Genomic DNA, 26,695 nt, shown 5'->3' with positions numbered 1-26,695 from the left:
AGCCTGTGATGTTGGCATTAAAGAGAGATGGTAACCTTTGAAAGGATACCTTAAACAGGCCAGCCACAGGGGGCATGTTTTCTTTCCCATGACACATTGAGCTGCCACTTAGCCTCCAGAGAGTGAGTCCACTGGCCCCCTCCGCCCCTCCACCCCTCCCCTTCTGCCTGGCCCTTAGGCCTGATTGACGGATCATAAACTGATACTAAAGAAAGAACTCGCAAAGAGAAATTTACGATAATGGTTTGTAAAATAACTTTCAGATTACAAGGGAGCGGAGGTGCTCTGGGTCTTGTCACAGCCTTGCGGTCATTACCGTGTCGCCATCTTTTAGCGTCCGCAGGTGTGAGTTGTTTGGTAAAGAGCTCTGTGGCACTTGACCCCATTATCACCAGCTGTAAGCCATGCCAGCTCAACACGCCTGGCCGCGCTTCATTTATTTATGACCGCTGCGATCACAGCAATTTGTCAGTCAAATTGGGAAGAATTTCACCTGTAATGGCTACCAAATGATCTTACGTTTTGTTTTTTAGCAGTTTTTTGTGATTCATTAGTCACTTTGAGACATTATTTGTATATTTTAATTGTTTATCAAGAATCTAAGATATGATAGACGTATCATAATGGGGTAGATCCAGATGAATGTCACTTTTACAGTTGTTCATGGTCTGTTTTTAAGCTGTGAATATTACTGTGCTGAGTGTTACAATCAATGACTGTTTTTTTTTTTTTTTTTTTTTTTTTTTTTGCTAGTATATCACCCCCTGTCTGTTCTTATGAATAGATGTTTGTCAGCCTGGTATATGATGTGGTTAATCGCTAAGTGTTTTTATTTTAAACCCGGCCACAAATGTCCCTTTTGGGAGGGTAAATATTGAACTGAATTGCATTAGGAAAAAAAATGAGAAGGTGGTCTGGAGGCTGATTTCTCAATCAGTCTGTGTTAAAGTAAACATTGTAGATACTGAATAATAATAATGAAAACACCAGATACCACATCAAGCAAGTTTTAATAATGCATAATGCTTATTGAACAAATTCCCAGCCCACAGGAAACCGCACTCAGTGTACACACATGTTGTTGTAGATAGTAAAAACATTATTTTGTGTGAGGCACTGTTATCCTGAATCAGGAAACCCAAGGAGTCATTAAGTCTAATGTAAAATCTCATGTAAAATCTGATAAGAGCATATGGTGTGATGTAGCCTATGCTGTATTTTCATGCTCTGTGGACTCATCGAGCCTCAGCACTCCAAATGCTCCTCTGTTTTTAAACACGACACCGAGTCTGATCATGAAACACGGAGACAATCGGTTGAAAAATATCCCTCTGTTTAAACTGAAACACATTTTTGAACGATTTGTCCCTTTTTTGACACTTCCGCTGTTAGGTATAACATGCAGCCAGTGTTTAGGTTTACATCTTTCACCTCGGTGTTTACCATTTAAAAGATAAACAAGCCCTCCGAACTTCCAAACACCGATTGGTTTAGCTTCCGAGAAGGCTCGACAGCGTTACGGAAATGTTTTCACTGGAACTTAAGCCTATGTTAAGAGTGAGTTCATCCGGGCATGTAACGTTTTAACCTTCGCCCAGAGTAAACACATCTAATAAGAGGTTCTCTAAATAAACATATCCCATTGCATAAAGGTGCTGGGGAAAAATTACAGCAGTAGCCTAAAGATTTGCAGAATTGGGCTCATGAGCGCAAGATGGGCAGCTTGAATCCCATGGAAATGGCTTGAAAACTGTGTATGGGGGAAGTGAATGAAAAAAGCTCCAAGGTGTCTTTTGATTAGCGTCAATGTGCCCTTGAGCAACATGCTTAACCCCAGCTGCTGCGGTGCAGCTCAGAGTCCAGTAAAACACTGTGCACTGAGCAGCCTCCAGGTGTGAACGTGTGGAACTGATTGAAAGTGAATAAACGGTTAAAAAATAAAAATCACATGTGCCAGGTAGTGTGATGAAGCTGCGCTCACTTTTTCGCTTTTGGGTGAAAAATGTATTCATTAATTTTGGATTCGTTTCACTTTAATTATGTGTTCATCTGGAAAATTTTGAATCCACTTTAGCTTATTAGTACATTTGCTGACCTTTTGCTGATTTTTCTTTTTTCTTTATATTTGCTTATCCGTAAAATTAACTCTAGCCAGGACATGTAGTTGTAGAGCTGTTGCACAGTATGGCCTAGATGAAGATTAATTTACTAATTTAGAGCTATGAATTGGTACACCCTTGCTGTTAACAGATTGGCTAAGTGGCCTCTTGTGTACATTTTTCCACCCTGCTGTTCATCTTAAAGGGCAAAACTGTATTCTTTTGTCAATAGCCATGCAAGAAAACTGTAAAAACAGCCACTTAACCCAAGATCAGGTCATTGTTGCCTGATGCTCTAGACTTCCCAGAACTGCTGGTTGTCGTCCTGAAACTTGGGGTTCTCAGATCTTTTCCCTAGAGGTAAACAAAAGCCAAAAAAAAGCATTCATATTATTTTTTGCAGTCAAATTCTGATCTTACCATAGTATGTTATGGTGACTTTAACCCTAAAAACTGCAAGTTAAGAGAAACTGATAGCTCAGCGACCACATATGATAGTTACTCATAGTCTTATGAATAGCTCACTCATTTAGACCACCAAATAGGAGGCTCATTGAAATGGTTGGCATTCTTGGTACTTTCTCTGACATGTTTGGTCTGTAACGAACAGGTCTTGAAAGCTTCTGTCAACGGCAGAAATGCCTAATAACGTGGAAAGAGTTTGTCTCAGGTCAAAAGAATTAACCTCTAGTTGTGTGCGTGGCTAAACTTGGATAAGAGTCAGACAAGGAGCATGATAGTCAGGTCTTTCAAGATTTATTTTGGGTCCCTCCCACTCTTAAAAACACACTTCAGTTAATTTTGTGTGCCCTGCTTGGTATGTGTAAGATTTCCTCCTCTTCCTACCACACACCCTCATTGTTCCCCACACAAGGACAGTCAGCATACTTTCAGATTAGTTGAAACCGGGGCTTAGGGGTATTGTGGCTTGACTAGCAGGACACATGTTTGCCTTGTTAGCTTATTGATGTTACTTGGTGGCTTAATGTTGCTGTTTTAAAGGGATAGTCCACTGAAAGAACTCAAAAGACAATTGATTCTCAGTTAATCTGGGATACTTCAGAAACAGTAAAGCATACCTTCGCACACCATGTATTATCTTGATACAGCTGATATGCCTCAGGTGTTCTGCCTCTTAAATTAACCCACAGCCTTACCCAAATCAGCATTTTAGAATTACGTTTTCCTCAACTTATAGCTGTTGTAATTTCCATTGAAGTGAATCTGAAACACCTTGCAGGTTTTTTTTTTTTTTTTCACATCTGCAAGTGCATTCCATTAGTTAATTTATGTATCCAAATGATAACAACGGAAAAGGGAGAAGAAATACAGTCAGTGCAGGTGAGGCAGTGAAACCCCAAGATGCTTATTAAAGTATTTCACCCCAAAAGAAAGAGTGAAGAGAAAACAAGGTGACAACAGGAGGCACTCGTGAACTCTGCTCAGAAATCAAACGACATGACATGAACAAGTATGGGAAGTAATAATATTGTGTTACCTTGGTTTCCTTGGGTCTTTGATTTTAATTCCACGCCAGTCTGCAACGTCTGTATTTTCTGAGGTAAAAACTTCAGTGCAAATTGCTTCGGCAAAGATGGAGGTTCCCTGATAACAATAATCCTGTGCAATCTGAACACCAGTCATTTCAACTGCTTCTTTTTCTTTGAAGTACAATTACTTTTTCTTCTTGTAGTGGCTTTTTTCACTTGGTTACCCCCAGGGAGGTTAAAGGTCGGGGTCATCTGCACACCACAGCTGGTAGGGATGCAGTGTCTTGTGCAAGGGCACTACAACAGCCCCTCCTCCAGTAGCCCACCATGCCACAAATAATACAATCATTTGCAAAAGCTTTCTAATCTATGCAGCACCATCGCTCACGTTGTATTCTTGGAATGCTAAACCTAAACTGTTTTGATGTTCAGCGTGTCCTCATAGGCATATCTTTTATAATACCACATGCAGAATTCAAAAAATAGTTTCCTCCATCCTGAAGCCTATCTCTTCAAAGGCCTAATCATAACCCTCTTCTGCTGTGTTTATTTCTGTCCGCTCAACCTTTAATTACCAAACTGAAAATCAATCTCTCGCAGGTCTTTCATTTGTTAGATTGTGTTTGACCACCTAAATTATTATCTGCATTTAGCCACCAATAAAATGTTACCACATTTTGTAGAGGGGAACATGTATGTGGATCTCGGTATAATTGGGAGGCCAAGCTTTCCTCTGTGTCCCTGTAATGGAAAATGGCAACATGTCTTTCTCCATGTGCATAGAAATATGTTATCTTTGTAGAGTTTTGAAAGCTGTGACCTTTATTCTACAGTCACTATAAATAGCTTATTGAAATGAGTCAATTACATGGCATATGTACACATTTCCTGTTTTGGGTTTGAGAAAAAAGAATCTGCTCTTACCGTATGTTGGCCTTGAGAAAATTGACAACCACTTTAAACACTAAACCACATTTTGCTTTTTGCTTATTTGCAGCCTAATAATTCTTTGTCTGCCTTTTAACAAAACACTCAATACCAGCAGTGAAACACAGCTAACTGAATTAACTGCCAACCTTTTCTTTAAGCGTTTGCTCATGCAGTCATTTATCTGCATTGAGAACTGATTGTGCTATGCACACTTTCCCTTTCAAAACCCAACACCTGTGGCTTTGTGCACTCGGGAATGTCCACAAATATTAGGCTGTGATAACGCTGCACCTGTTTTATAAGTTATTTTAACCAGAGTAAACAGTAATCACAGAACAGCTCCTCATTATGCTGCGAGCAGGCCTCTATTAAAACGGTTATGTGTTTGGCTCAGTTCCTGGGCACATGAGGCTCTTTACAACAGCAACAGTTCACACGTCAGTGATCCTATTTAAAGCTGCGCAAGGCGAGGATTCTTTACGTAAAAATACACCCGTCCTATTAGCCTAAATCACAAATTGATGCTGCAACAAGGAAGAGTGTCTCATCTCCATTAATTGAGACAGCGTAGATTCATCCTGCATTTCCAAATCAAATTCTCTGTTGTCGGGTATGTTCACTTGTCCACCCACAGGAAGTGATAAATTAAAACTTGAGGGAAATACAAGCTGTCTCCTAAACAGCACCCAGCAAGAGCTCAGTTCCACAAAAGCTGGACTCAACATCATTAGATCTTTGTCCTTTCCCATGCCTTTGGATCTTTGGTTATAAACCATCACAGGCCGGCCACATAAACGTAAGTGTGCTGTGCAGTTTTTCTGAACTGTTACTGAAATGTCACTGGATTTCTGGGTCTTAAAGTTTACATTCTTAAGATTAAAAAAATTTGAACCTCTCAATGCCATTTGGAGCTGCCACCATTCACAATTGTCCAGTGCAGCTTTAATCTACAGTATGTTCTTCCCTGAAACGGAATTACAATAATTTTTCCCTTGGGGTAATTTTTCAAACTATGTAGCAACAGAAATCGGTTCCGTATACCAAGGAAAGGGATGGTCTTGGGTAAATTTAGCCGGGCTCGCAATCATGGTTTCATGTGCTGTAAACTTAATTTAAGATCAGAGCTCCTAACCAGTGGATTTTATAGCTCCATTTGTTTTTGGAGGCTATAGCCCAGATCATTTGCAGATCATTTGCTTTTTTGGCATTCGGCTGACAGAAGTTACAGTGAATTTAAAGAGATAAGGGTTCAGTTTGACAGGACACGAGGCTGCTGATGGACACATTGGCCACAGCAAGACTCAGACCTGTCACCTTTTGGTTATGTGGTGGTCTCAGTAACCGCGAGGCCACCCTGCTGCCTCTGGCACAGCGATGGTTCCTGGCTTGACTCAGTTAAATTCTTAAATGTTAACAGACTTAATACAGTGGAACTCCATCATGTCACATGCAGTGAGCGGTTAGAAAAGCATGGCTCTCATTAGCACATGGACTGGATTCAATATTGTGTGCGCGCTTGTGTGTGTGTATGCATACATGTGTGCTTGCTCACACGTGTGTGTACATGCATATGCACATTCAGTGTGTGGGGTGGGTAGGTGTATGTGTGTGTGTGTGTGTTTGGATGGTTCATGTGTGATAAACAGGCAAGGACTTCCCCTCTTTTTGGAGCTAATCCCTGGCTGCATAGCCCAGATTAATGTGCAGTGAGAACACAGAGCTGACAATTAGAAAAGTGCTTATTCACATCAGACAATCAGAGGGAAGCCCGATGTGACAGTCGAGCAGCATAAATACTGTAGTAACATCTGTATAATTGTGCTTAGGTTTTGTTAAAATGACGGTCGCCCCGGTTCCTCTGGAGATGCCAGAGAGGTGGAATGTTGTAAGGCCTTAATGGCTCAGTAGAGGATTTGTAATAACGCATGGCATACTCGCTTTGAACACAGAGCTAATTGTTTCGTGCCTCCAAATTACGTTTTGGTAGACTTGTTGAGATCAGACCAATCTCCAGACATTTTAGGAGGAAATGATGCCCCACCCAATGACTTTCAAGTCTTGTTTTTTTTTTTTTTGTCAGAGGATTGACAGTTTACACTAAAACATGAAAAGTTATCACAACAAGCAGGAAGTTAAGTTAATGGAAGCAGGAAGTGGAGAAACGACAAAGGCTGCTGCTCCATATGAAATCACGACGCCACTCCCCACTGGATCACATCCTCCTTTCCCATGTCCTCTTTCTCTACCTGCTCTACTGGGCTCTTGTCTTTCACTACAGAAAAAGAATCTCTCTGTCATTCAAAACCATTCTCAACTCACAGGAATGTTTTGATATATTTGTTATCAGGGCGTTGTGTATCTAACCTTTACACTTATTGCCATTGATTGTTTTCAATGTTGGTGATGTAGGAATGCAAGCTCATGCTGTTGTATCACTCATTATAAGGCAAATGTGTCAGTCAAATGACAAAAATGTGTTGCAGCACAAATACACAATGCCTGGTAATCTGAGTACATCTTGCATATAAATCAGATTTGATTTTTATACAGGGAAGTCAATTGAGAACACCATTATTTCAGTTCAGAATGTTTTAAAATTGGCACAAGCCACAGCAAACTAAAGTAAATGTGATATAAAAAGAAATATTAACAAAAATATTTTAAAAAATCTGAACTCAGCAATTGTCAGTGCAATTAAAAATAGTTGAAGTGAATACAGGGTGTCTTAACTTGCCAGTTTTCAGAAGAGAGGAAAGAGTCGAGAGGCTATCAATCCTGACATCAAAGTGGCAAATGGTGGTACATTTTCTGTTTCTGGTAAGTGTGTTTGTTCTCCATGCAAGTTTGGTACCACACCTTCATTTGGAGGTCTTATTCTATTCTAAAAAAATCTAGTTGGCTGGGGAAATATTTCAAGTGGCTGGTCCTGCATGCAGTCATCAGTGGTTTAAGGCAAATGTAAGCTGCAGCTTCATACTGTTCATTTATTTACAGTACGCTTTAGTGGGTGTGTGAAAATAAAAAAAAAAAGATAACAGTAACCAAGGAAAAAACAAAATGCAGAAATGGCTATGAGAAAGGGTGTGTGACAATTTAGAAACCAAATGAAATCATAGATATCCTTTAATTAGTGAGTTAGTCTGGTCCCTGTTCGACTAACTTTAAAGGAGCTGACCCGGAGATGTTTGCACAGAGCTGCAAACTGAAAGGAAGTGGGCTTGATCTCTCATCAGGTCACATGACAGGCCAGTTCTGCCAGCGAGGCTCGGCAAACTGCAGCTGTCTTTGAAACCCAGGAGCCTGTAAGCAGGCTTTTACTTTGAAAGGATTTATTTCACCCTTTAACAAAATTCTTTTTATTCCTTTTTATTTTGATTGTTTTGGTGGATAATTTGGTGGTAATTTTCTTGCAATCTAATCATAAGTACAATAATATATATATATATTTTTTTTTTACCAATCTTAGCCATATTTTTGAAAAAGGCATCCTATGAATTTCCTCCGGTTTCAAAGGGTTAAATTGGCAATTTACCGAACAGAGGACAGTTCTGAGATGTCTTGCCAACTGAAATGGGATTTTGCCAAAAGCCACCAGTGTAATGCTAATAAATTTTGACTGTGGCTGGTCTGACTCTGCTCTGCAAATCTAGTTGGCTAGTCGAATGCACCCGCCACTGTTTCTGTGTGGCATCAGTAATAGTTCAGTGAAAGGTCAAGTATAAGTTGTTCCTTTATTTGCCAGCACAATTGAGCCACACCAGGCAGTGACTCTTATGTATTATGTAAACAGTAAATTCCAATGCAAACTATATTTCTCCTGCCTCTTCCTTCTGCTTTCAGACAGAGGGTGAAGACAGGAGGAAGCCCTTCTGTCTCTGTCTCACCTCAGTACATTATTATGGACTGCAGTGGTGTTACCTTGTCTAGCCTCATTTTGATTTCAGACAGTTAGTTGACGCTCATCCACAGTGACTACAGTGAATAGAGCACTGACTGTATTGAAATTATGACTTAAATCATCTTCAGCTCGTAAACTGTCAGCATTATAAGCAGCCAGTATTAAGGAGGTCAAATGTCAGAGACATGGTGCTTTGGTGGTATAACTGTGGCACTAGAATCATTCAGAGAGGGTGAAATGTAGGGAAAGAGAGAAATAAAAGCTAAACAGCGAAGTAAAAATGTTTTCATCTTTTTTTTTTTTTTTTTTTGCAGATATCAGATTTTTTTTTTTTTTCCATAATCATCAGTAGTATGCTTACACATGATTCTGCACTTTGAGTTTGGTTTCTGGATTGTGGTAAACAATATCGAGATTAACCTTAGAATGAAGCATTTGCTGTGTGGCTTCCTGTATCAGAGGATGCAAGATGTTGAGGAAATGACTTTGAGATTCTGTAATTTTTACAGCCTTATGTGGTTGGTCATGGTTTGGAGTAATGTGACCTTTTCAACATCCTGCTCCAGCGGTATTTGGACGAAGGCGCACAGCGTCTGGGGGATAGACACACCACATCAAGTTGTTCATAGCATCACACATATGATGATGCTTGGCGGCGGTCTTGTTCATGTTTCATCATTGCCTTCTACAGATTTAGCCATTATACAAACACTGCACTTGCATCCCAAGAGGAAGTGTTTGGAAAAATCAACTTTTCTCTCGTTTCAGCTGTCGGGACCTGCCAGGAATGATGTGGCAACTGATTGACAGAGTCTAAGTTTTGGTGTCAGAATATGCCAGTTTTGTACAGTGTTGCGCTAAATGAGGAACTTGATACATTATGCATTTATCCTGCATCTATCCAGTATTAAAGGACTACTTCTGTAATAGTCACCAGCGTACTTTCACTTGATTACAACCACACAGGGAGGCAGTATTTTAACCAGTGGACATCTACGCCGCTGTTGGATGAGAACACAGACATGTAGTCAGTAAAAACGTGGGAAATAAAGACACTAAACCCCTTAGTCTCACTTCATCTGACAAAAGCACAACCAAACTATGTCCAAGAAAAAGAGGAAAGGAAAATAATTACATCTCCAGGGCTTTCTGGTGAGTGTGTTCACAGAGGTAATTCAGAGGACAGCTCCATCTCAACATCATCATTTTTTTTCTGTCCCTTCCTTGCCCATTGTCTATTTTCACTTTCTGATTTGTACACCTCCGCTGACGTACAGGGCATGTTCACCTGTGCTCATTAAAGTCACTTGGAAAGTAGACATGTTGGATCTTCATCATGTAAACAGTCCTCTGCTCTCAAATGTCCCACCTGAGCGTCGAAAAGCTTTTGTTTGAACACCCCTTTGTGATGAAGCTAAGGGCTTCACACTATGAATATATAGGGCAAGCTCCTACAGCTGGGTACTGCTTCATTATCCCCATTGTACTGACTGGGTCAGACCTAGCAAGATATCTGCAACAGACAAACAAAACAAACTGATCAACTATGAAAGCTGAACATTAGTAACACCTGTTTTTTACTTGAAAGAAATAACCTAAGGGAGCATTTGAAACAGTTGTCCAGTTAGAGATCAGTTACTGATCAATGCAATTCAGTTCAAATCCACACAGCACATGAGGGATACATGACCAAAAAGGCTATATTCATTGTAAACACTATGTGCTGAATACTGAATTCATTTGCAGGTTATCCCAACCATGATAGGACACTGGCTTGCTAAATCTGTCTGTTATCGGTGTGAGGTTGCACAAATTGTTGCAGTTTGATGTCGAGAAATTAGTGACACCAACTCAGGCGGCAGACGTGCTGTACACACACGGTCCACTGCAGGAGTCACTTTCTCCCATTCACTGTACAAATGTGCTGTGCTACTCATATTAGGTGACCTGAATTGTGTTACCTCTCTGACCTGTAGTTAGCCGACAGCAGCTGCTGCTGAAACTAAGCAAAACTAACCAGAAAGGCAATGTGGCAAATGTGGCTTTGGTGTGCATCCAAAAAATTGCGCCCAAATGAACAGCTGTGTCTTTTTCACTTGACAGTATTGGATTAGCACTACCATTTCACATTGAGATCAATGATTTTTATGTTTTCAGAATGTACAGGAAGAAATATAATTGTCCATATTTTTGTGATTGTATTCCAGTGTGCAGTGACTCTTCATAATTTATGTGACAGAGCGTTCTCTACACATCCCTCACTTACAGAGCAGTTCTGTAATCTAGTGTATTGTGGCCAGCGCCTTGTGTGCAACATTCATAAAGTTTGCCTAATAGAAATATAGAATATAGAAATATCCCCTCTGTTACAGGAGATTCTCAGATCCCAGTCCATACTTGTCTGTCCTGAGTTACTCACCAACGTTTCCTCAGTATTGGACTGATTTATGTGCTTTCTTCTGCGGGGTCTTCAACATGTGGGTGTTGCGGCGAGTAAAATCCTCAAATTGTGCTCATCCAAGGCTACAGTGCTCAAGGTAGTCAGTCCGAGAGCAGACGGGGCCCTGCAGTATCTGTTGCACTCCAGTTGCAGCTGACCAATATAACGTTTATTTGCCTACACTCAAAAATCTGTTAAAACATCCGTCTCAAATAACAGGAAGGGAGTACACTCAAAAATAAAGTTGTTTGTGGCAGGCTTGCTCATGCCCACTGTAGAACTGAGGGGACTGTGTAATTTTTGCATAGCTGCACTGTGGGCAAGTGTGTGTGATAATTTGAACCACAGTGTAATGATTTGTCTCCAAGGTGACATTGACAAGTGTTTTGGACCCACCAAGACGAGTTTGTTTCTGCTTCCTGTCGAGTGGTTTACCGGCTTTAGTACATTTGTAATGTTGAACCTTCAGACAAAAAATGTTTTGTGCATGTTGTGTCTAAACATTTTAGAAAGCCCATGTGTAGTGCTTGCTTGTTGAATAGAAAATGTTTTTCTCTGAAAGATACAGTAGATGATTTGGTAACAATATAATAAATTTGTAGAGTGAATTGTGTACAGGCTAATGCAAGAGATATATATATATATATAAGACAATGTAGAAGCCTTTCTTTGTGCATTTGTCCAGCGTTCTAATCCATGTGTAAAGGGTAGTCCTAAGGTCACCTAAGTCTTAAAGTCTAAATCTTTTAACCACTCCTTTGATGGTCTATTTAGAAAGATGACCTGTGCTTGTTCTGGGAATTATTATTCCAGACAACTCAGTAATGTGATGATTGACAGTTTCACTTTATTGTGTTATTTTTTAGCATATCATTTTCAATAAAAAATAACTTTGTTATTTCACAGTGTCGAAGCAGTTCTCACAGATGAGATGGCGTCTACCACAGATGGTAATATTGTTTGCATACCCCCTTTTCACACAGATGTTTGAAAAGTAAAATCCTCAACACAGCTAAGGTTACCTGAAGGTCTTGCCTTTCTTCCCCCAAGAAAACACATAAGTTAATATTTTGAGCAGTACCTCTCTGAAAAACAAAGGCAAGAAAAACCTCAAAACTTTGATGTCAGGAGACTATGAACAAATTCTCAGGGACTCTAATCTTGATAAAACCTTGCTTTACAAATCGCAAGCGGCTACCGGTTACATGCACCTGCACAAACAATGCTCTGGGCGTACGCAGTTTAGATTTTTGTGTTAATCTTCAGTTCTTTGAAAGGTGAAAACCATCAATTTCAGCGAAACAAACACATTTTTCATATGCTTTTTGAATGGTTTTCGATCTATGAACATTTTCTACTCTCCCTTATCCCCAGAAGAGAGTGGGTGAGACAGTTATAATCCGTTGTAGAAGATGGAACATATGCGTTCAGAATATCCTATCTGGCCGGTGCTAAGTGGTCTGAATCCTCTGGTTTGGGCCACCTAGCACTTCTGTGCAACACAATTGACTCGGAGGTAAAAGGTGGGCTAATTCAGTTTAGAATTACTGCTTCATAGGGCTGGACAGTATGGACGAAATCAACTGCAATATCTTTGACTGAATACCTCTATCAGTATTGTGATCAGTACTGATTCTGGCCCAGGCACTTTGCTGCACTGTATGTCTTTCCTGCCTCTCTGTACTGTTACAGACAGACAATAGAAATATCTTTAAAATAAGCTTCAGATATTTAGATAGATTTTATTTAATCATTCATGGATACGATGACCCAACAGCTAGATTGATCTAATAATTCCAAAAAAATGCATCCCTGTACTCTAATGCTGCCTTTAAAACTAAGAAAAGACAACATCATTGAGAGAGCTATCATTGATGTCTCTACTTGTCTTTGAGCAGAGTGTTTGCCTGTTGCTATTTTTGTGAGAAGTTTGTGTTTCACTCTGAAGTTTCGTACATCACTTCCTGTGAGCCGTAAAGATTACCAGCTAGTGACTCTACCCAGCACCAGATATTAATCTGGGAATCACATGGGATGTCTTTCCCAATTTGGGCCCAATTTGTCATTTTAACTGAAAACGGTTTAGTTTTCATAATTCATTTTAGTGCAGCTGCAACAGAAGTTTACACAATAAACAGCGTAGGACAGTGACTATGTAGAAGAAAAAATCCCCAGCTCACTCTCACTGTTTGATCACTTCTAGAAAAACTACATGAGTCTTGGCTTTTCTGCTGCACACCTCCTCAGTGCTGTCCCTCATCAGCCCTTTACTTTGTAAAGCACGTTGAGAGTGAATGTCGTGAGTGTCAGGTTAGCGCTGGTACACCGCAAATTCTGTGCGCTGCATGCTTTTGTAGTGGTGTTAAGGTCTTGTTTTAATAAAGGAGGGACTTCAAAACAATAGTGTTTTCCTTTTGTAACCCAGAGTACAGAAAATTCTTCATTAGTTTGCAAAATGGTTTCTGGTTCATATGAGGCGCCAGGAGTTTCTCAAGGCCTGCTTGTAAAAGGGCAGGTATTGTTCATCCTGTGCCGGTCACAGGATGGTAGGAAGTAGGTAGGTAGGTAGGTAGGAGGCAGGCATTGTGATCTGAAAATTAAAACAGCGAGACAGGGAGAAGAGGAAAGGAATTCATTTTAACTTGGGTGAAACAGAGGTTGTCATTCTGGGCATTGGAAAATAATTTATGACACCTAAAGGCATTTCTTGTTAATAAATGAATATGTTAAGCATCAAGGCTTCTTGCAATAACCAACCATGTGAAATAGTCTGAAAACCAAAAATAAAAATAATAATTTTATGTCAAAGGTCATCGTTCTGTGCATTTATGATGGGACTATCAGGGTCAGTTCCCAGGTGCTAATGGCACATTAGGGCCCTGCTTACTGTCTGGGCAGAGGATAATGCAATGTCAGATCAACGATAGTCCAACATCTATTCGATGGTATTTGTCGACATGAGGACGTTATGTTATATATAGTGAAAGACAGCTGGCAATAATGGGGATCCAAGTCCAAAAAAAAAAAAAAAAATACCTACAAAAAACCCCTGCGGTCTCAGTACAAATCACTTAAAGCACACAACGCACAAAGTGGTGTCCAAAGGGAAAAATTCCTGTGGTACGACCCGATGTCCTGTGCCATCGAGCGAAAGTACATCAGCTGAATTTATCTTAGCCTATTTGTGTTCCAGATTGCTCGAAGGTGGCTGTTTTAAGTTAAACGGGTTCTTGCAAGTCTGGTTATGTTATCTGTAGTGTATTGTGTATTGTTATTGTTATTCCCACTCGTGTGCATGGACAGGAATGTGTGATGTTTACGTCACAGTGGCATGTGATGAGCAGGTTATAGGGCAACACTGCGGGGCTATCGCCCTGACAGTGGAAGCGAGAATGGCTTTTGTTCTCATGGATTAAGGCTGCAGGCCTTTAGCACCACCTGGCCTGAAGTAGGCCCAGCTCACAGTGGCATGACAGTGGAAATCCAGCTTTCTGTAGGGTGTCAGGGAGCCACTTAACTCCAACTTAGTGGTGCAAGCTGCATAATTTTAACAGAATTTTTTCAAGACAAAATATATCATTGAGTAGTAAAAAAAAAGGCTGCAAAACATAGGTTTCAAAATTATTGGTGTCTCTATGATGAATATTTGGTGAAGCTGCATTTGGTGAGGGCAAGAGCTTTAAGTTTCTTTCTGTAATGTCTGACAGGCTTGGTGGACACTTTTGGATCTTGGACCGTTCCTCTATGCAGAAAATTTCAAGATCCTTGATATACTTAGGTTTTTACTTGTGGTCTGCCCTCTTCAGTTCAGACCACAGGTTTTCAAGAGGATTCAAGTCTGGAGACTGAAATAGCTCTTGCAAAACAGACGATTTTGTGTCCCTACAACTATTTCTGTGTTAATTTTGGTGTATATTTGGGGTCATTGTGTTGTTGAATTAAGCAATAGAACACGAGAGGTTGCATGTAAAAAAAAACATCAGAGCAGTGATTTGGTTACAGGGATGACAAAAGTTTTATTTGGAAAGCTGTTAGTTTGACAGCTTCCGTAGTGGAAAAATACAGATAAAGTGATGGGGCTCCGGTAATGTTATAGTAAATACCACGCGGCTCTCGACCATTTAGATTGCTTCAACAGAAACCTCTGTTGTATGATGGCCAACTCTCAGCCTCCTGGCAGAGGAAACAAGGTTTGGCTAAAAATACTGTAGCACTTAGAGGAATTCGTTATGCCATTGATCTTAACATGAGCCACTGGACCTCTAGCTGCATCCAAGACCTACCACCATATTTTACTATGGGTATCAGGTGCTTTTCCCTGTGTGCAGTCGTCTTTTGTTGCCAACCGTGCTGATCGTGTCCGTGGCCAGAAAGTTCAGTTTTGGTCTCATCTGACCACAACACACGATTCCAATTGTAGTTCCAAAGATGTTTGGCAAAGTTGAGGCACTTCAATTTATGGGTTGCTCTCAGTAAGGGCTTCTTTAGTGCAAAGCCTTCCAAAGAGCTTGTTGACATGGAGGTGGAGTCCAACAGCTGATTTTGAAACTTGATAACCCCAAGATTCCACTAAACTCTGAAGTTATGAAACTGATGTTTGGGTTCATCTTTCCCTCCCCCACTATCTCTCTCACTGTACATGGGATCAAAATGCACAGGTGTCCTCTTCTGGCAAATTTGCAACCATTTCAGACCTCTGAATCTTTTTTTTTTTTTTTTTTTTTTTTAAATCATTATTTCTCTGACTGTCTTAGTGGTATTTGCATCTGTTAGGGTATTTTTATGTCCATTATTAGATTTATGTCTGTTTTTATGCCCAAGTAATTTGTGTGGATCAACAACCATCTGTCTTTTCTGAGTTGAAAGCTTGTCAGTTTTCCCCATGGTAATGTATGAAAAAAGGATTTTACATGTGTGCAGGCTATTATTTATACTGTATTGAAACAGGAAATAGTGAAAAGCATGAGTACATCTTCTGTAGACTGATATTAATTTGAAAAAACAACAGATTTTCATCACAGATGCCACTTTATTTTTACATGCATTGTTATTGGAGTGGTGGAAATTAGTTTCAAGGTTTCAGAAAATTCAAATTGTTACATGTTTTGTTTATTTTATACAAACATCTTTGCCTCCCCCATTTGCTCATTTTCAGTGCCAATAATTCTTGACTTGACTGTACTGCATGGCACAAGCACATTGAAGAAGTCCCACATTTTACTTCAAGCTCACTAAAACTGTGCATTAGCTGGACTAGAGAAGGAATTATGCAAAAGGGGAGGTGGGTCTTCCTAGTTTTGAGTCATCTATATTTACCTCAAGGTAATAAGTAGATAGCAGAGTAGAAGAGTTTTGGGTTGTAGTGTGCCAATTTGATTCTACTCTATAATGTTCAATTTAGAGTTGTCTGCAGTACTGGTGAAACAAAGACAGGAGGGGGGACTATTTCAATCTTTCAGTGACAAGGAAGAAGCCCCGTCATGTGTGCTGTTTGTGCTTAAAGAAGGCTCACCATTGTACGTTTCTGTTTGCATCATATAGGATATATATACAAAATGGAAATGTGTGGAATTCCCCAAATATGAGAACCCTTGTTTTTCTGCTGTGTAAGACTGGTTGAGTATGGCCCCCAGACATGCACATGAGAATAAAAGACAAGAATCAGTCTCTAAACAGGACAGGAAATGCAGCAAAGATCCTAAAAGTGTCCACAAAATTAATGAGACCATAATCCCAGTCGTACATGTCTTAGACAGGGTTTCACTGGTCCACCAGTGCACAAGCTACTCTGATGCACTGCTTCGCATATATTTTAGGCTAAACTTGTATTCTTCTTCCCACCGGTAATTTGAAAGCCAGTGGAATGTGGAAAATGATTGTAGGAGTGGAGGGGGAGGAAAAGATATGCCTTGCTTGGTCACTTTGGTGTCTGAAATCTGTAGCTGAGACGGCGTTTGACTGATTTGTGTTTCGACCACATGTGCCAGACCCGCCTGCTATTCTCAACCCATAATTCCTCCCTGAATTCAGGCATGCGACTAATTTACTGTAGGGATAGGCTTTTTTTTCTTCTAGGGAGCAGAAACCTTACCCCTTTTCTGTTACAGGGCTCTCCACCAAGCACTGTAAGTGATGCCACCTGTCAGGCTGACAGCTTATTCTCCATATGGGGAGGGCCTTTATCAGTTGCAGTTGTGGGGAGCAGGAAAATGTCTGCCACCTGCCAAGGATTTTAAACCTTTAACCCTCACAACAGGTTGCTGATATTCCAGAACATTTCAATTACTTTACTGTACTCTGTGTCTCATCTGTTTATTTTGCAGCTCATTTTGGTGATAGTGAATTTGGTGTCCGCAGGCCAGAGGGAGACAGTAAAGTTGTTGTGATAGCAGTGGCCACTCCGGCTTTTAAAGCTGTGAACGCCTGTTGAACTGCATAACATATGGTCTGCTGATGCAAGTATCATAAAAGTACCCCAGTGGTTCTGTCTACACGGGTCTGCACTTATTTCACATAGACTTTCCACCAGCTTTTTGGCTGTGTTTTGAGTAATATTTTACTTGCGGTATTTTTAAGAGTTGGCTGATCAGGGAGCATTGTCTAGGATATGATAGGGAATATTTGACTTTTGCTTTAGTTTGTGTCCTGTTTTATTTGATGGCAAGAATCAACATTAAGACAGGTTCTAAACAGCTTGTAATAAGAGTTCAGTCTCTCTCTAAGCGTTGGTTTGAAGTGTTGGTTTTAAGAACTGGTCCAGGTGATGTTTCTTTCCCATCACTGCAGCAGCGAGTTACTCTGGCTCTTCTAAGATCACAGTGTGGTTTTAGCCGTGTTACTCCTCCCCTGTACGCTGTAGACTTTAGCAGGCAGGTCCAACATATCTTCTGAGCACAGCTATACTATCTGGACAACTTCCAGATCAGAAACCACTGTGTTGCTCTCTCTGTCACACCACAATGTTTGAATGTAGCCATGTTTACTCTGTGTTGGCCAGTTATCGTAATGCACCATTTGTTAGCACAAAGAAAACTCCCAAACAAAGCACAAATGGTACAAAAGAAATTTTGTCAGCAGCTGTGAAGTCGTGCAGTCGGAGCAAAAAGTAAAGCTACACCAAGGGCCAAACTAAGGAGGTTTTAATAGAATTTCTAAAACACCAATTGCGAAAAGCAGGATAGCATTTTCTGATTCTCAGTGCCCTGTAATTTGAAGTGTGTGGGTTCAAGCCACTTATTTTGTGGTAATGGCTTTACTGGCGAGTTCTCTGAAAAGACAGAGGCCAACGCAACCCAGGGTTGAGCTAGCTGCCTTGCCTTCCTGACTGATTGACCAAGCCGCTTCCCCTTTGGTATCTGGCCACAGTTGTTCTGCCCTCATGGCTAACCTCACTGGGCGTAGCTGTCCGCCATTGGGTGTTTAGAAAGCCCAATAGGAGGACACCTGCCGCTGGATTTATTTATTCCGTCTCTTGCACAAACACCCATGTAATCTGTTTACGGATGCAGATGGAGAACACATGGGGTAAACAAATGCCCAAATCCCTTTTTGCTGAACTGACTTATAAACAGCATCCAAACACCCTATATTGTAGCGTCGTTATTTGAATTAGGCCTTCTTTGAAGCAGTTTGCCACACACACACACCATTCGGAAATGTCATTTACACAAACATAAACAGTGCAGTATTGTCTAATCAGAGCCGTCGGTTGCATGTTCTCTATACACTGGTTGATATTCTGTCCATATTTTCAAGATTAAGGTATTCTTGTAAGGTATTATTTCATTCTGGGAAATTCTTGTGGTGACCGGGCATAAAAACACAAACATGAAATAAAAAACACATTGTAAAGTTCTTAACCAGTCACACTAAACCTCCACCCTCGTACATGCAGTCACACACGCCCTACACACAAGCGCTCTTTCTTGCATTTATCTTACGTGCACACACGCACCCACGCATGTATCGACTTGCATTCACACAGCGTCCTTTAGCTGTTTGCCATTCACACAGCCACCTCACGCGTAAACCTGAGCAGAAGAACGTTACATTTTGCAAGAGTTTCCCTCAGACCTGGCCATCAAACAGTCCCATCCATAAGTCTGTTGTAGGCTTGTGACATTACTGCACAGAGGCCTAGAAAGAAAAACAAACAAAAGTTTCTTTGCACAGTTTTTTGTGTGGCCTGGCTGGCCTGCTCTGTGAAGGGCTTCAAGAGAATATAGATATAACATTTAACCACTGTGTAGAGCAAGAAGTCCTTTTGAACAGTTCACTTGTGCATTTTTGTTGCTGGTGCCAAGACATCTGTCTAGTGACACACCCTATAATTATAAACGAAAGGAAACAGCGTCTTTTGATTATTTTCATCCTTATTGCATGCATGTGCGCACACAATCAGGCCTGTTAGGACCATTACAGCAAGAAAGGAAACCTTAGAAATTGAAAAGTAGTTATTTTAGGATTTCTTTTCTTCTGCGTGGTGGGGGGTATCCCAGTGACATGATGGCACAGTGGAAGCCTAGACAGTGACAGAAATTACAAGATTTAAAGTGCTGTGGTTACATTGTAAACAGTAAAATATTTGAAGTCATAGCAAACAAGTTTGTCTGTCGGACAAAGTTGAAATATGAACTCTGAAAAGCCATTGTCTTTGGTTATTTTTGTAGATTCAGACCTATTTTAAAATATCGCTTGGATCTATTTTTTTTTTTCTGGTGGGCCGGCAGGGCACCAGATTTGCCAGCAGAGTGTCCAGAGCAGTCTGGGCAGGGTGGGTACCGTCTATCAGTGATCCATGCAGAGGTTTGTGATGAGAGGTTACGTTCAAGGGTGCTCCACCAGATTACTGTGACTCACAGCGCTGCACAGACAGATCACAGCAATGCTCACGGTGTCACGGTGCACTCCAGTTTATTCCACAAAGACAAGGCCTGACTGATTGTATGCTGTAGGTGTGTGCGCTCTCTTTGTGGCGCTTTATTTATGTGCTGTCCACAAAGCACTGATTTGAACTGGATTCTGCTGCCGTTTTGAGGAGCTAAATTACTCGTAAACAGAATCGTTGCAGTTTGCGACATTATGACACCCTTTGTCTGATGGGCACCTCTTTTTTTAGCTTGCAGTAATTTTTGGAAGTGTTGGTTGTGGCTTGCACTGTCGCTATGTGATTAAACCCTCTTTTGCTAGAATATTTTAAAGCTGCAAGAAGAAGAATATATCCATCCATCTTATTCTAAATCACAGTGTTGAACTGCAGCAGAGAAGTATATCCAATCCCCGCAAATATAATCCCCATAGATTTGCCCTATTTTCTGAGATATAATTATGATGTCAGATACGTACACTTGTGTGAAACTTTCTCTGTCCGCAGCAAGTGACAAATATAAGCTTGAGAGCTCGTCCTTTTGGCATCCTTTTTTTATAAAGCAATCAGACTGGCTGGGATAGTAAGGATGAGCGGCGGTGAGCGCTGAGCTGTTTAGTGACATCACATCATGTGAGATCTGGGTAATTAAGTGAAAAACCTTCAGTTACTTCTTACTTCCATTTGGAGCCCCCACCATGATGCTTTATTAACTCAACAAGTTTAAGCAACCCAGAGTATTCAAAATGGCCATCTGGTAAATAAACTGACAACGGGGTGAAACAGAGCTTCTTGTGTGCCTGTGATGGGTAAAAACTTTTTAGGTCTTGGACACTCTCAAAATTAAATGTAAGCATGTGTCACAATAGAGTGAGTGTTAATATGTTGCAGAGGACACACTTTGGTCAGTGTTTTTGAGTGTCCTTTGAACCGTATTCAGGAGCCCATGATGTCAATAGCTCTGCGGTGAGGCAACTGGAAAGATCTTGGTTAGAATTATTCTTATGACGGAAAATGATGGGAAATTAGGGTCCAGGTTGAAAATGGCTGGAATAGTTCTTTTAACCTCTAATGCTTGTAGATCTGATTGCTAAAGTTCTCAGCGTGACCTTTGCATCGAAAATACCATGAAAAAGAAGTCAAGCAGTTAAAAGGGTTTCCTGGTGCTTAAGCAGCCTCATCCTGTTAGTCCCCTTGTGCTGGCTAATGTAGGTTAGTGACTGGGGGTGACCTGGTTGGGTGCCCGCAAACAGCTCAGTAAGTGAGCTCTGGATCGCATATCCTGCAGGATGTGTAATTCGGGTAGATCCCCACGGACACCGCACACCTCAGCACATATGGTTTCCACCGTCGCATCTATTACACAAGCCGGCCGTGTGAAGTCACTTCCAAGTCAAATAAGCAACGGCCCCTCCTTATCCTACTCCTCAACCCCTCCCAAACCCCATCACACACTCACACAGACACACTCACACACACTCACACACACACACACGTATGCACCCCTCAAGGAATATCTAAAAAGGGGACAAGGGCAAAGTCTGCCAAAAACGGACTCCCACCTAAAACATTCCTGTAGTACAGGCCGTGTTTTCATTACCCCAACAAATTTACACAGTTGTTAGTGATGGCCCGGGATTCCTCCTAAAGCGCAGCCTACCAATAATAAACAGTATGGCAGCTGACACCGCAAGACACCTGCACAGCTCCCTGACAGTGCAGGATTGTTCCCAGGGATTGGTGGGGGGAGGGGGAGCTCGGTGTGGGCAGAGGTGGGCCGGCGGATGGGGGGCATGGAGGCTGATGGAGGGGCTGGTGGCCGGTGGGGGTGTTTGTGTGCATGTGTGCATGTGTGTGTGAGTGTAAAAGGGCTGGGGGTGGGTGGAGTTAGAGTAAAAGTAGGCCTAGTCCAAGTATTATCCATCGTCTTGGTGTTGTCTTACCGATCTGGAGCACAACACCCACACCTCACACACAGAGTCTCTCTCTCAGCGCACACACATACACACACACACACACACACACACACACACACTTTCAGATGCATGCGTCAATGGAAAACCCTGCCGGAGTCAAACCAGCCTTGTGCGTGGGGGCAACTGTGCGATAAAAGCCATTCAGTAATTTCCTCAGGGTTGTGGGCTGGCCTTGCAGCTCTTTCCCCTCCACAGTCTCTAGCGCTGGCAGATGCCGTGGATGGATAGATGATGGATACTGCAGGGTGGCCCGCCAACTGTACTCCATTGCTTTCTTCCCCCTCTGTCTCTCTCATACACCTTTTACACTGACCTAAAATCTCAGGGCCATCTGGGACCTCAGCTCCGTGTAAACGGGTTAACCAGCATTTCAGTCCCTGATTTCAGGTAATTATTGATTTTGGCTCTGATCAGCAGAGGTGTTAACAGGTTACATACCAATTTATTACCTGCATACTATTAACTTCAATGATACAGAACATGCGCTGCAATTTAGGTTAGTCAATCCTAACCTCAGTGTAACGTTAACCTGTAAAATACAATAAATTACCAATAAATCATAGTCTTTTTGATTGGACTTCTAATCGTAGTGTCATTGTAATGAGAGACCGATGGGGTGTTTCAAGGACCATACCAGTGATTTTACATGTAAGCTATATATAAAATGATTACAGTGGTCCCTCATTTATCGCGGGAGTTACGTTCTAAAAATAACCCGCAATAGGCGAAATCCGCGAAGTAGTCAGCTTTATTTTTTACAATTATTATAGATGTTTGCATAACCCCTCACTACACACTTTATACACTTTTCTCAGACAGGCATTATCATTTTCTCACTTTTCTCTTTTGTTTAAACACTCTCAAAGTTCAAACCTTCGTAGAAAAATAAGTCCAGTATTATAGAATGAACGCATTCTGTACTGTACAGGAGACACGGCACGGAGGAGTTTGATTGACAATGGTCTACAGTCCCTTAGCCAATCAGGACGCAGAACACAATGCGCTGTTTGAAAAAAAAAAAAAAAAAAAAAAAGCATGCAAAATTGCACTAAAAAAAATCCGCGAAACTGCGAGGCCGCGAAAGGTGAACCGCGTTATAGCGAGGGACAACTGTACACTTAACATTTCTGCTAATCTTTTCCTGAAGTAAGCATTTGCATTTTAGAAGTCCGATATCATTTTTTCTTTATCATTTTTGTTTGCAAAAATGTTTTTTTTTTTTTTTTTTTGCAATATAAATTGGGCCAAACATTCACAATCACCAGTATGGTCCTTTCGGTGTGGTTGGAAGATTGTGACACCAGTTAACCTGGAAGTGAAATATGCGGCCCGGAGATTTCTGCACATGTAAATGGCCACCTGCTTTTTTTGGGGTGCAAAAACTTCAAAAAAGCTTGATGTTAAAATGGCATTACACACACACACACACACACACACACACACACATATTTATACATACACACATCATACCACAGGATGTCAGGTGGTCCAACCATTGTGTCCCCACCTGTAGGACATTGTCAGACTACAAAGGAGCGGCACAGTACGTGTCAGTCTGCTGTCAGCTTCTGTTTGACTTGAATTTGTAAATCCCTCTCTTTCAGCCACGGGGCTTTGAAAGATTAGCCAAGGGTTTGCAGGGTAATTCACATCTGTGTAGGTTTTAGTGATTGTCAAGAGGCAGGGGATCCCTCGGCGGTTTTCACAGACCTCACTGATTACAATTGTCAACAGTGTTCAAGTTTCACTGTTTGTTTCCGAGCATATAAACATGTCCATATTGGATTTTTTGAGGGCGGGGTACCCACGAGGATTTGAGATGCTTTGTTGTGTTTATACGTTGCGCAGATCACAGATTTAAAGGAAACTCCCGGTCTACTGTTCTTTTCGTGGTTTGTGTAACCTTCATCTTAAGGTCACCGGTGTTTTCCTTCCAGCCATCTGAAATTTCAACTGTGTACACATAAGGAAAAAAAAAAAAAAAGGAGTTTCAAAGCGGAGCACCTGAATATTGAGTATCACAAAGAGCCATGCTTTACCTGGAACCTGTGCAGTGCTCAGCTTCTCAGGCACCAACACGGCGCTGTTTGCCATAAAGCGGGGCCTCTCGCTCGCTGCCCCGTGAGGTCACAGCACCTGTTCTTGGTAATTGCTGGCAGGTGACGTAAGGCCTCCACTTGTTTTCCATGGTGTAAGGTAGAGGTCCCACATCCCCCCACAAGAGTCACACTGGAAACTAGTGTTGGTTGATTGTAGCCATTAACTATGAGCAGCAGGGTCTGACTTAATCATTTTGCCCCAGTGCCTGAAGTCAACTTTTTGGCTTACTTGGCAAGGGCAAGCAAAAACAAAAAAAATACCTGCCAAGAAAAAGTTTCACTGGCCAAAATAGTTAGCATACATTTTTCATGAAAATATGTCACTGTATCAGTTTTCCATGCCTGCATATTGAATCAGGTGCTGGGTGACACATTCAACAGAGACATGGGCAGATTCAGAGTTTTTACAGAAGACTTGCTCACTCATGCAGGGCATCTGCTAGTCAGGAGCTTAGCTGATACAGAGCCATTGTTTTATGTTGATTTTATTGTCTGGACACAAGTACACAGTGATCAGCCTGTGCAAAATTTGAATGCGGTCAAAAAGCAAAGACTGTATATACTGTATCCCCGATGTTTCAAATTGTTATTGTCTGAAAACAGTAGGGGAGAGTGGGGTAATTTGTGCCAAGGGGCAAGTAGTGCCACCCCCGTTATCTAGAAAACTATAGAAGAAGTTGGTCATGTGACCACATATTTTTGAAGAGGCATCCATTTCACTCATCCTGCAAAGAAGGGAGACACATGGCTTGAGAGAAAAGCACATTTAAGTTCAAAAAACATTTTTTTGCCCTCCAAAGTAAAATTTCTATGATCAAGGTTTTTTGATTGCTGTGTTTGAACAATTATAGAAAATTTTGAAAACAGTTCACACAGGTTTTAGTACTTTAGTAAGCTACACCATGAGTCTATACAGTTAGCATGATGTTAGCTCAAAACAGCTGGGGGATGATTTTTTTTCAAGATGGTGGGCTTGGGGTAATTTGTGCCAAAGGGCCTGGGGTAAGTTGTGCCAGTGGAATAACTTGTGATTATATACTATATATTACTTTATTGTATTTTATTGTTATTGTACATTGTCTTCTTACCTTTGATCACTAAAACTATTCAGATTCAGATGAAGATGATTTACAGGTGCTCATTTTGGAAGTTTTATTTTGTTCTGGGTATGTGTTCATGTGGCGCTCGGCCTTGTTATAGAAAAGTGGCCTGTGATCTTGTTAAAATAATAAATAAATGTTAAATAAATAATTTTGTATTGAATTTGTTTTGCTTTTATATAGCATTATCATTTGTGATATTAAAATGATCTGTTTTACTTCAATTATCAATGGCACAATTTACCCCAGTGTATTCTCTCTAATGGCACAATTTACCCCGCACCGGGGGCAAGTTGTGCCACAAAACCACTTTTTTTTCGAAAGCTATATTTCGCAAACAGTTTATGTAAGATCCAAAGTGATTGTTCCCAGGGATGCACAACATCCTAAACTATATGTGCATATTTTAGTTGGAGGCATTACTGTAATCCCCTCGCTTTAAAGGCACTTTAAGTAAAAATTGGCACTATTTACCCCACTCTCCCCTACTGGCCTCTATGGCAGCTGCACCAGTGGCTAATTTGACCTGCATTTGGCACTTGTTGGGTGTTCATTTCAGATTCTGCCTCTACCCAACTGTTGCTTGCTTTCCCCTGCTCTTGCCAGCTCCACCTGATGATGTCTTTTCAAGGTTGGCCGGGGGAGCACAGAAGCTAGTAGAGAGGGTAGCTGGCCCAGGCCCCCAGCCAGCTGTGAACCTGATAGCATCTGTTTTAAACGTTTGAGAGAGGAGCCCTCTTTTCCTTTGAGCTCTGGAGCACTAGTTATCTCACGCCTTTTAGTAAAGGGATCCACAGATGGCCCGTGTCCTGACAGTAATACAAATGTGATATCACTGGCTGAGGCATTCCGCTCAGATCCTCTTACTGTGTTACTGTAGGCCGACAAGTGGGATTCATTCATGCCCAGAGTAAACAAGACAAGTCAGACACAAAAAGAGCCTCCTTTCCCAAGACAAGGAAGAAAGAAAAGCTTCCTTTTTATCATTGTGACACCAGACAAAACAACCTCTTCACACCTGAGTGTGTGTTCTGTTTGGAGTTTTTTTCATCCATTGTCATCGCGTGTTATCTAAACCATCAAACCAACATGAAAAGATCATTTCATGTTTTGCTGTCACCCGAGGGGATTTGGACAACTTGCCTTTCATTTGCTTTGTCTGAGTCTGGTGACGAACTCATTTGTCATACTTTTTTACCCGCTTTTTTCTCGGTAGACACTTCAGAGAGTTGGTGTCTGATGGTCTGCAGGGAAGCAATATGTAGAATACTAGGTGTGTTGTTTTCATTCACGACTCCAACTTATACCGTCCAAATCAGAAATCAGTGATTCAGTTACAGGCCTAAGCTACATAAATTTAGGGAATCCACCTCGAAAGCAGCATCTCTGATTCTCAAGATAGTTTCTGTTTTTCACTCTTCAAAGGAATGAGGATTCTTTAAAGGGTTTCAATGAAATTTAGCAAAGTTGCCAGGTTGCCACAATCTTCCCCGTCTGCCTTGACACCTGATACCTGAATACAGTGGGGCCGGATGGTTGTTCTTTTGTGAAGCTCAAACTGTCAAAAATTTACATGTGAAAAACTAAACAACAGCTCTTTCCGGAAGTGACACGTCACAATGATCCACAGCCCTCGAGGTGAAGAGTTTTTTTGGGAACTATTTTCTGCCAAAGAACAGTGGCAGCCTGTATCTATCCGCCCCAAAGGAGTACAGACTTACAGGTAAATAGGTACGGTGTGCCCGCGTTCTTCAGTAGGAAACCAACGAAACCAACAAAACTCTTCACCCCCCAAGG

At 41.2% G+C, this 26,695-nt stretch overlaps 1 protein-coding gene across 3 annotated transcripts in view; it reads left to right on the top strand.

The window, feature by feature from the left end:
- Positions 1-26,695, top strand: part of cfap299 (cilia and flagella associated protein 299) — an 88,224-nt gene that overhangs the window by 44,316 nt on the left and 17,213 nt on the right. The gene's annotated exons all lie outside the window — the stretch shown is intronic.

The sequence above is a fragment of the Myripristis murdjan genome, chromosome 9 (assembly GCF_902150065.1).
Source record: "Myripristis murdjan chromosome 9, fMyrMur1.1, whole genome shotgun sequence".
Taxonomy (NCBI): domain Eukaryota; kingdom Metazoa; phylum Chordata; class Actinopteri; order Holocentriformes; family Holocentridae; genus Myripristis; species Myripristis murdjan.
The sequence above is the reverse complement of the archived record's forward strand: the minus strand, read 5'-3'. Positions and strand labels throughout refer to the sequence as shown.